The following is a 9,377-nucleotide window of genomic DNA, read 5'->3' as shown; positions in this document are numbered from 1 at the left end:
CTTGCCTCGTAGTAAAGAATCGCTAAGAAATAAATATTGTCAAACATTTCTTTCTCCACGGCTTAGAGAGCAAGAAACTTCTTGTTTGCTTGCTTTTTCTTTTTGAAAGCTGAGCCTACAGCAACCTAACTAAAGATGTGATTTGGGCAGTTCGGGCTGCAAGGAAAAAAACACGCCACGTYGTATGACTCACAGTGAAACTGCAAGAGCAGATGAAATCATTGAGAGCCATGAGCTTTTCTGTAAACAATTTCAAAGTTAGAGACACCCAAAGTACAAGGTACCACAGTATTAGGCACCTATTAYGACAGGGTGCTATTAAAGCACATCATGCTGCGATGCTCGCTTAGGCCGCGCTGGGCAAATGACAGTGCAGGAGCCAGTGTGGAGCCTGGTTCATGAAGTCTTCAGACTTACAYGTAGCTCTAAAGGTACAACTCCCTCTTGCTGCAATACTTCCCACGCATTCCCCCTTTGTGGGTATTTTGGTGGAGAGGGCCTGCCGCCTGAAAAATTTGGGGCAGGAATGGGGAGAATGCAACCACTCCCCAAACACTCCCTGCTATCCTTTTCCCACCCACCCWCCCTCCCATGGTGTGGAGCATCCTCCTGTCCCAATGCTTTTGCAGGAGCTCCCAAGGCAGCAGCTGGCAAGGGAAGAATGGGCATGCTGACGAGGTTTCAAGGCCAGCTGCAGAGGCAAAGGACCTCAAGCTTTGTCTCATAGCAGATTTTCCTGCGGTCTCTCTACAAAGGCAATTAGATTAATTATGGTAAATGAAGTGCAGGGAGAGGAAAACATCTTTTTCCTGACTGACTTGTGGAAGAACTGTCAGGATTTTCCACTATCAATATAACGTAAATGAGCCACAATTAATAGCGGCGTACACAAGGTGCCCTGTCCATGAGGAACCTCATCAACCAAACTTAAACTCCTAGGAGAGCATGAGGATGCTCCCACACTGGTGAGTTCTGTAGAAAACCCTACAGCAGATGAACAGTAGAACAGCATGCAAAAGTTTGAGAAATAACTCATCTTACATGCATTTACATGTTAACGTGTAGGTTAAAGCCTGGAATAGAACTGGTCATTAGTGTTAAGTCTGGTAGCTCCTCAATGCAGTGGACCATYACATTTGCTTTTCAGTGTGCATATCACAGCCGAGAAGTGCCTGTTCTGTGTCCCCGCTGTCTGATTGCACAATGTTCAATCCATAGCTACAATGAGCAATCTCTGCTCCAGAGAAGTTTGGCATTGAAATAGCCGTGATATTTCAAATCAGGAATTTGCAGAACTATGTGGATCATTTGTCCGGAATAGTCTGTTTCTTGCCAGTGGTAGAATTTGCTTTGAGCAGCACTATCTGTTTCTCCTCTTCATTCGCAAGATGGCACCAATTCAGATACCTGTCCAAATTCTTCTGTTTCACGTGCCCATGTAAGTTCATAGGCTACAGAGAAATACATCTTTATTTACATTAATATGAAAAAGYATTAGGCTAATGAGTGTAAAACCTAGAAATTCAACAGGTCCATCCAAAATTTTTTGAATAAAAAATAGCACCTGATATACTTCAGCCAAACGCTGGAATTTTCAGCTAAATCAGAACTGACTCYGCTGCAAGTCATAAAACTAAAATATACCACCTGTATATAATGCCTTTCATCTGAGAATCTCAGTGCTTTACATTGACAGATTAGCCCTCCAACATCCCAATGAACCATTACTATAATCATATAAAAGWTAGAGATGCTAAACTGCCAAAGCTTCCCTGAGTAAGCTAACGCTGTACAGTAGYTCAGTGACGGTGACAGCTACAAAACAAAGCCCAGGAGCAAATTTCTRAATTATTTCTTTAGTCTCTAGACAATACTTGCATGTAATAGAGATCATTGAAAAGAATGGTAGTGAAATAGATTTGAGGTTAGATATGCCCAACCATATTACTTGGTTGCTATCTTTGCATAGCTGTTTAGAAATGGATTGGTGGAAAGCTTTTTTTTTAAAAAAAAAAAAGGAATCAAGGAATCGAAGCTGTATCCATATTTTGCAACCTGATTTTTCCAGCTCTTTTGTGAAAACTAACAAGTTTTTTCCTTAAAGTAGTTAACTGTACAGAACATAAGTTCTATTTAGAATACTATCATTTTAAAAATAAATCTTACTTTATTTCAGTTAACAACATATATTTATCATTCTTATTTTKTATAACTAAAAGATTTTCCATGTCTGATTTAACAATTCAATATTTCCAGATTCTCTTATGCAATATTTATATTTAACCAGTGATTTTCATATTGCTGTCTTGTATTCAGTCTTTCTATCATACATAATATTTTAGTAATTTAAATTGTAACTGATGGAGTCAGAGGACAATTTCTCTTTCAATACTGTTACTTCTTTAAACTATTTTTCTTTCAGCTAATTCTAATTTTAATTAGTTACAGCAGCAATTGATTGTACTGATGTACTATTCAATTAATTCCACAGTGGTGAATGAGGCTATTTGCTGAGTGACAGCAAAATACCAGACTACACAGCATTTTACTATAATTACATACCAGTTCTACTGGAAACAGTGGTTCATCATCTTGTATATCAAAATTATGACTTTAAAGTAACATCTAGTAACGTTTGCTTTGAATGTGTAACAAAACTTGCCTAAAAATATCCTCAAAGAAAGGTCTAAAATTCATTACATTTTTAATATATTGTTTTCTTCCTGTTTCCTAATACATTTCTCATTACAATATAAAGAAAATATCACTTATTGAGTGTAGAGATTATAAACTCCATAATATTAAGAAGAAATTTTTAAAAATGACCAGACAAAGTGTTTTGATGTTAGTTTTTCATCACAAGCACATGCAGATAATCTTGGTGAGCTACTGTAGATCCCAAGTCTTTAGCTCCTATTATTATAGATYGGATGTAGGGAAAAAATCATACTATTTGTGATTATGCTACAATTACAGTCTTTCTTTTCTTTTAATTCCAGATGGAAATATAAAATATAGGCTACATTTCCATACTTTCTGATTCAGAAAAAGCAGGTATGGCTATGACCCTTGTAGAATATCGATGATGTATGATCTTGTGGATAGATCTGTGTAGGCTGTAGACTAAAATTTTGATTTCTGAGAGATAACAGTCTGCATTACATAGTCAAACCTGAAATGCTGCAAGAAGCTGAACTTCATACAGGCATATAATAGCAGGTAACAACTTAGAGTATTTGAACTAATTCAGAATTAGCAACCCCAAACATTCAAAAATTCAATCAACACCAGGAATCATGAAACTAATGTAAAATCCTGATTTAAAAACATGTTGATTTTTCTTTTATTTTACTGAGTTTCTAAGTTCATAGGAATTAGGCTTCCAGACTTTCTCCAGCACCCAAGAAGGATGAAAATATTTTCTGAAAGTTGAACTTCTTGCATCACCATATGGTTCTTGAAATTAGTGWTTTAAGAGATACCAAATAGGTTGTATAATAATGATAATACTGCAGTAATTGGCAATACATTTTTCAAAGGCAGAGGCTATGATTAGTCATCAGTCTTTATAAAAGCAACAGAAAGGCTAATGAGCAGAATTTATTTCCTCCTCTGCAGTCAAATGGAGTATTGTTAAGCTGTGAAACTCTGACACCAGTGAGAGCTCTTAGGGGTGAAATCAGCTCTTATAATGCTGATAATTAAGGCTCTTGGCACMTGGTACAGAGCTGAGTGGGGAGGGAAACCTAAGTCAGGGCTGTGTTACAGGACAGTTGAGTTGCCTTTACTCACAACCTGGTTTTCCAGTCTCTTGGCCCAAATCATTGCYGCTGCCCCTCTGCTCCATTTGCCAAGGTCCTTGGGTGACCGGATCAACACAAATGTGGATCTGCAGCTTCTCCCTTTCCCACCTCCCCTCAGTCTCCCAGGCTCCAGACTGCGAGAGGCTGAAGGAGGTGTCCTTCCCCYGCCTAGCTGCAGCAAAAGTTGCAGCTGGTGGGTCCTTGCCCAAACAGTGGTGGAGAGGTTTGATGAAGGCCCACCAAGACGAGCTTCACTCACCGTCAGTATGGATAAACAAAAACATACATGGRGGGGGGGGAAGAAGAAGAAAAGAAATGCTCCTTGCAAACCAAGAAACCACTCTGTGGTTCTCTGGACGTATGTGATCTGTAATTTAGTTGAGGGTCTACTCTCAACTACCACTTATGCAGAGATCCAGTAGGAAGCGTGGCTGCAAAAGATGCTTTTGCAGCCACGCTTCCTACTGGATCTCTGCATAAGTGGTAATGTGCCTTGTTTGTCTTATGTTGCCTCTTCCTGTGCATTTTTTCCCCATGAGAGGAGACTATTAGCCTGCAGTCCTGAGCAAAGTCCAGCGTGGGCAATTATATTTTGCCAGCATAAATTACTCTGGCAGTGGGACTCGCATTCGGTGCTGCTCGCTCTGGGCTGCAGGGTTGTGCTGCCACAGGCTCTGGTCAGGATCTGCTGTTCAAATGTAAAATTGAGATTATGCTGCAGAGTCAAGTCACTCAGCAGCAATATTCTGAATTTCAAAACTATACAAAAGATCAGTTTTAACCTTTGAATAGAGTTCAAAAGACATCCCTCAGTACATTTTTACTTTCAAAKAAGCAGGAGAATCAAGAGCCCTGACATTTCCAAAGCCCAAAACACAAGTTTGTTTTCCTTACAGAAATACATCGACTCTTAGCAACTGTCTAACACAGATTACAAGAGAATTTATCATAATAAAATGTGATCTGCTGATAGACTTAGTTTGCAGTTTTGCAGCACCTTTAGCTAGCTATGGTCCATTGAATAAGAGAATTTGGATGTATTTTGAGCTCTAAGGACACGTTCTTCCCGTCAGTGTTCTTTGTAAATGTCATTGAAGATGCAGCAGTCATGCAGCAAGTGCGAAAAGCAGCTGTGTTACTGTCAGGCTGAATTAGAATCATTGTGCAAATATACTTAAGTGACTCAGCAGTAGCTAATTGAGTATTTGGGATGTATTCTCCCCTGGTAGAAGTCATGTAATTCCCCTTTGTGGACATGGGAATCAAGCATATGCTTTAAGCAGAACCTATATGACGTGTGGSAACGTATATCCTTTCAGAACCAGATCTTAGGGGAGAAAAAACATGTTAACATTGCTTTCAAAATTTTAATGTTAACTTAATCACAAGCTGGGAAATTTTCTGAAAATTGTTATTAAGATTTCAGATTTTTTTCAAATTAGAAAGAATTAAAAGCCACTTTGTTTTTTTCCAGAGTACCTAGAGCTTCTTTATCTCTCTATCTTCTTAGCGGCATAGAATTACATGAATTGAGTTTATTATAATATCAACTTCTTTTAAAAGCAGTTTTGACAAGCAAGAGTAACAATTTCTAAAGTAAGTTAATTTATATTTTGTATGTTTTCTCTCCACTGAACTAATATCGAGAGACAAAATACCTTGGCTCTCTGTGTCTGAACTGGACAGTACTGTTTTCCAGAATTCAGAAGGATGTTCTGGACCTTCCTTCTCACGTTGGCCTAAGGGAGCCTGTATTAACTCATGCACTAGATAGAGCTGCTGTTGGGGGAAAAAAAAATCTGGATAAAGGATTTGCGCAGAAAGGGGAAGGAGTCCCACCTCTGAGCTAGTGATCATGTCCCAGCCACTGTGAGGTGTAAATATATCAGTGTTTCTTAGATCTGTAAGGCTGCAACCTGTGCAGAGAAGGTGGCTGCATTGCCTTCCATGAGCAACCTACCATTCCTCTGGACACACAGTAAAGTACGGGTAGCCTTATACATGAAACAGAAAACAGGCTGTCTTAAAAAAAAAAAAAAAAAAAAGATATCTTCCTATTGCCTAATCATTTTCTCTTTTATTTTTACTATCCAGTTATAGCCTTAGGCTGGGAGAAATATTCATACTATCCTCTCCTGTGTATATATTTTTGAAGGACTGCACTCTTATGAATATGCAAAAGTATATGCTTTGCATATTTACTTTCTTTATACAAAATACTGTGTCCACTGCATCATGTACTGCTTTCACTTCTGTGCAGATTCCCCCAAAACTTGTCATCTTCCCATTTTTAGAACTTAATTCTAATTTAGATCTTTTAAATAACAGTTATTCCAGATGTAACAGCTAATTACGGTATTTCAAAAAGTGTATATTAATATTTCAGTAGGCTCAACATTCTGAAATACTAGTCAAAGCAGCATGCTAGTCTTTTTTTTGCTGGTGAAACATAAGGATACTTTCAGTAGACAGGCAGTTAAAACACCTTTCAAAATACCATTCCAAACTCTTTTGACAGTATCTTTTGTTTGTCATAAGCCATAGTTTGGAAAACCTTCTTTAATGGATCATGCCTTAAAATAATGAAATACATTTAACAACAGTAAGCTGCAGGGTCCTTAAAGTAGCCCTTTAAATGACGACAATGTGCTCATTTAAATCCCTCCTTGAAACAGTCGTCTTCCACAAATCCTATCTGCATTAATCTGCTAAAGCTAGGTGTGCTTTTTTTTCCCCCAGATACCTAGAAAGAGATCGACTGATCGTTTGGTGTCTTATGTTTCTGAACCCTTTCAGAGATCTAATTTAGATTGTAAACTCTTTGTAGTCATGTCATCTTCCTCAGTGCGTCCTCAGCACAGCAGCGCAGCAGAAAGAAAAACAAAGAAGCAGAAGATTTCTGCTCAATGAAGTTAGCAGGGAGTGGCAAGAAGGGACAAAACTGAAACGGGAAACTAACCGTATATTATAAATATATAAACTACAGCAGGGATAATTCATCTTTCCAGTAGCGCTCCTCACAGTGGAGGAGCAACCACAGAGACTTATTTCTGAAAATTCTCAAGCAACCACTCCCGTTTAAATTCAGAGTTTGCGCTTGCAGGAGCAAAGCTGGAGCTGGAGCGAGGCCTCACCCCGCTCATCTACGTGAAGGGGGAGCACAGCAGAATCCTAAATGCCATTCCTGGAACCCCAAATATTTTCTAAACCTAAAAAAAAAAGGTGTCATCCGATTATTGTTCAGAGGGGAAGATGAACACCTCTCCAAATCAAACAGCTTGCAGGAAAAGACTTGAAAGGAAAGGGGCTTTCTGTTCTTCCCTCAGGGGCATGCGATGTCTTCCTTGGAGGAAACAAGGGACCACATTTTTCTTTCAGTTTTATCTAAGAGGCATGTGAAAGGCAATTAGGTCTTCTGAAACCACCAATTAAATGTTGTAGGAGTAAGTAAAAATTAACAAGGGGAAAGGGGAATTATTCAAAGACTTACTAACTATTAAAATAGGAACACAAAAAAACCTCAAAACAAGTATTTTTTTTTTTAACTGGAAGGGGGAATTACTCGAAGACTTACCAACCATTAAAATAGGAACACAAAAAACCTCAGAACAAGTACATTTTTTAAAAACTGGAAGGGGGAATTATTTGAAGACCTATCAACTATTAAAATAGGAACACAAAAAACCCCTGAGAACAAGTAATTTTGTTTTCAAACTGGAATGTTTAAGAGTTAAACATCTGTGCACTAAGTTCTGCCTGCTATTTTTTCCTCGGTCAAGGAAAGTAAGACAGCGGTCTCTCAGTACTGCTGAATTTACTCTGGATTTAGAAAAGGTGGCATTGCACAGTATTATCTCTAAAGCCAGGAAAACTGACCTTAAAAAAAAAAACTAAAACAGTACTGGTAAAGCACAAGTGTCGTCTCTTCAGACAGGCATGTGTTGAAACTGGGTGTGTGTGTGCAAGTTTTAGACCGTTTCAAAGTGACTTCCTTTTGCAGCGTTATTCGCTAAACTCTCCAATTCACTCCGCAAGGACAAATCTTTGCCTTCTGCTAGAGCCCGGTGACAGCGAGAGCTGGCAGAGGCGCCTGTTGAGAAGAGGAAGCCGCATTCCTGCGGGCACAGCAGATCAGYGCCCTACACCGTAACCAACTAGCCTCGATCATTTCCACGAGAGATTTCGTTCCTCAAAGGCTGGTGGGGCTTTTGCTTTGCTTTGTTTTGTTTTCTTTAACCATTTGTAGGATATTCCTTWTTTGGCCTTCCAGGAGGAAGCAGGTCCCCGCAGAAGCTGGCAAGCACGAGCCCCTGGGCAGCGGCACGGCTCCGGCTCCTCGCAGCCCGGGTGGCCGCTCCGATGAGCCACGCACCGGGGCCACGGCGCTTCCGGAAAGAAATGCGACTCTGGCCGGTTTCCCTTATGTTTAAGGATGCCGCTTTCCTTAAGGAAAAAAAAATGAACCAAAAAACCCCAAAATAACCACACGGGCAGCTGTGCAGCGATTACAGTATACCGAGCCCATGTGATAAACCCAGCAGAAAGGCTGAAAGTTTACAGGGGGCAAAAATAACTAATTAAATAAATAAATAAATAAATACGAGAGGCAGGAGGAGCGAGGCCGGGGTGCGCACAGCACCTCCGCGCTCCGCGCCATTCCCGCGCCGGCCCGCGGTGACGTCACGGGCCCCGGCCAATGGCGGCGGGGGCGCCCTGCTGCCAGGGCGGAAAGTTGCCCGCGCGCCGGCAGCGACCCCCGCGGGGGCGGCGCTGCCGCGGCGCCGGTTCGGTGCCCCGGCTCGGCCCCGCGGCGCCGGCCCAGCCCGCGCAGCGCTGCTCCCCTCTCTGCTCCCCCTCTCCTTCCGCCCCGTTTCCTATAAGCCTCTCGCCGGTACTTTCCCCGGGCGCTTCCGCTCCAAGCGGGCAGCCAACGGGGATTTTCGCTGGGGGTGTGCCGCGGCTCCCGGCGCCTGCGGGGTGTGGGGGCGGGGAGCCGCGGGAGGCGGCGGCGGCGCTGCCGGGGTGCGAGGGAGAGTCCAGGGAGCTCCTCCCGCGCGATCCCGGCAGCGGCAGCGGCAGGAAGGGCAGGGCGGGGGCGGGGGCTGTGCCGGGGGGGCGGGCGGCTGGCGGGGGAGGGGCCGCTGCCGCCGCCGCCGCCGCCGGGCGCAGCAGGCTGAGGGGAGGCAGGAGCGGAGCCGCCGCTGAGGGCCGGGGCCTTGGACGCGTCCGGCGCGGCGGAGGAAGAGGAAGGGGGGGAGCCGGCCCCTCTCGGAGGGCGCAGCCCGCATCCGCCCTGGGAAGGGAAGAGGGAAGGGAAGGAAAAGGGGGAGCGAGCGAGCGGGCACCGCCGCTGCCGCCGCCGAGACAAAGAAGCGGAGCCCGCCTGGGCTGGGAGCCTCCCCGCCGCTGCCATTGCTAAGCGCCCCGCTGCCCGCCTGCCGGCCGAGGTAAGCGCGGCCGCGGGCGGGGCGGGACGGGACGGGACCCGCCGCAAACTTGTGGCGGCCGCCGCGGGCCGTTGGGGCGGCCGGAGCGGGGCGCGGCGGGGAACGGCCGTTGGCGGGGCGGGGCCGG

General features: G+C 43.6%; 1 protein-coding gene across 2 annotated transcripts in view; it reads left to right on the top strand.

Annotated features, from left to right (window-relative positions):
- The first annotated feature begins 8,942 nt into the window (after positions 1 to 8,942).
- Positions 8,943 to 9,377, top strand: part of NCK2 (NCK adaptor protein 2) — a 92,028-nt gene continuing 91,593 nt past the window's right edge. For both annotated transcript variants that reach the window (XM_085320871.1, XM_085320872.1), the window contains exon 1: positions 8,943 to 9,250. The gene's annotated coding sequence lies outside the window, so the exon portion shown is untranslated. The remainder of the gene's footprint in view (positions 9,251 to 9,377) is intronic.

This window comes from Rhea americana, unplaced genomic scaffold (assembly GCF_003343005.1).
Source record: "Rhea americana isolate MKP2758 unplaced genomic scaffold, rheAme1 scaffold_66, whole genome shotgun sequence".
Lineage (NCBI taxonomy): Eukaryota > Metazoa > Chordata > Aves > Rheiformes > Rheidae > Rhea > Rhea americana.
Note: the sequence above shows the minus strand (reverse complement) of the source record. Positions and strands in the feature narration are given on the sequence as shown.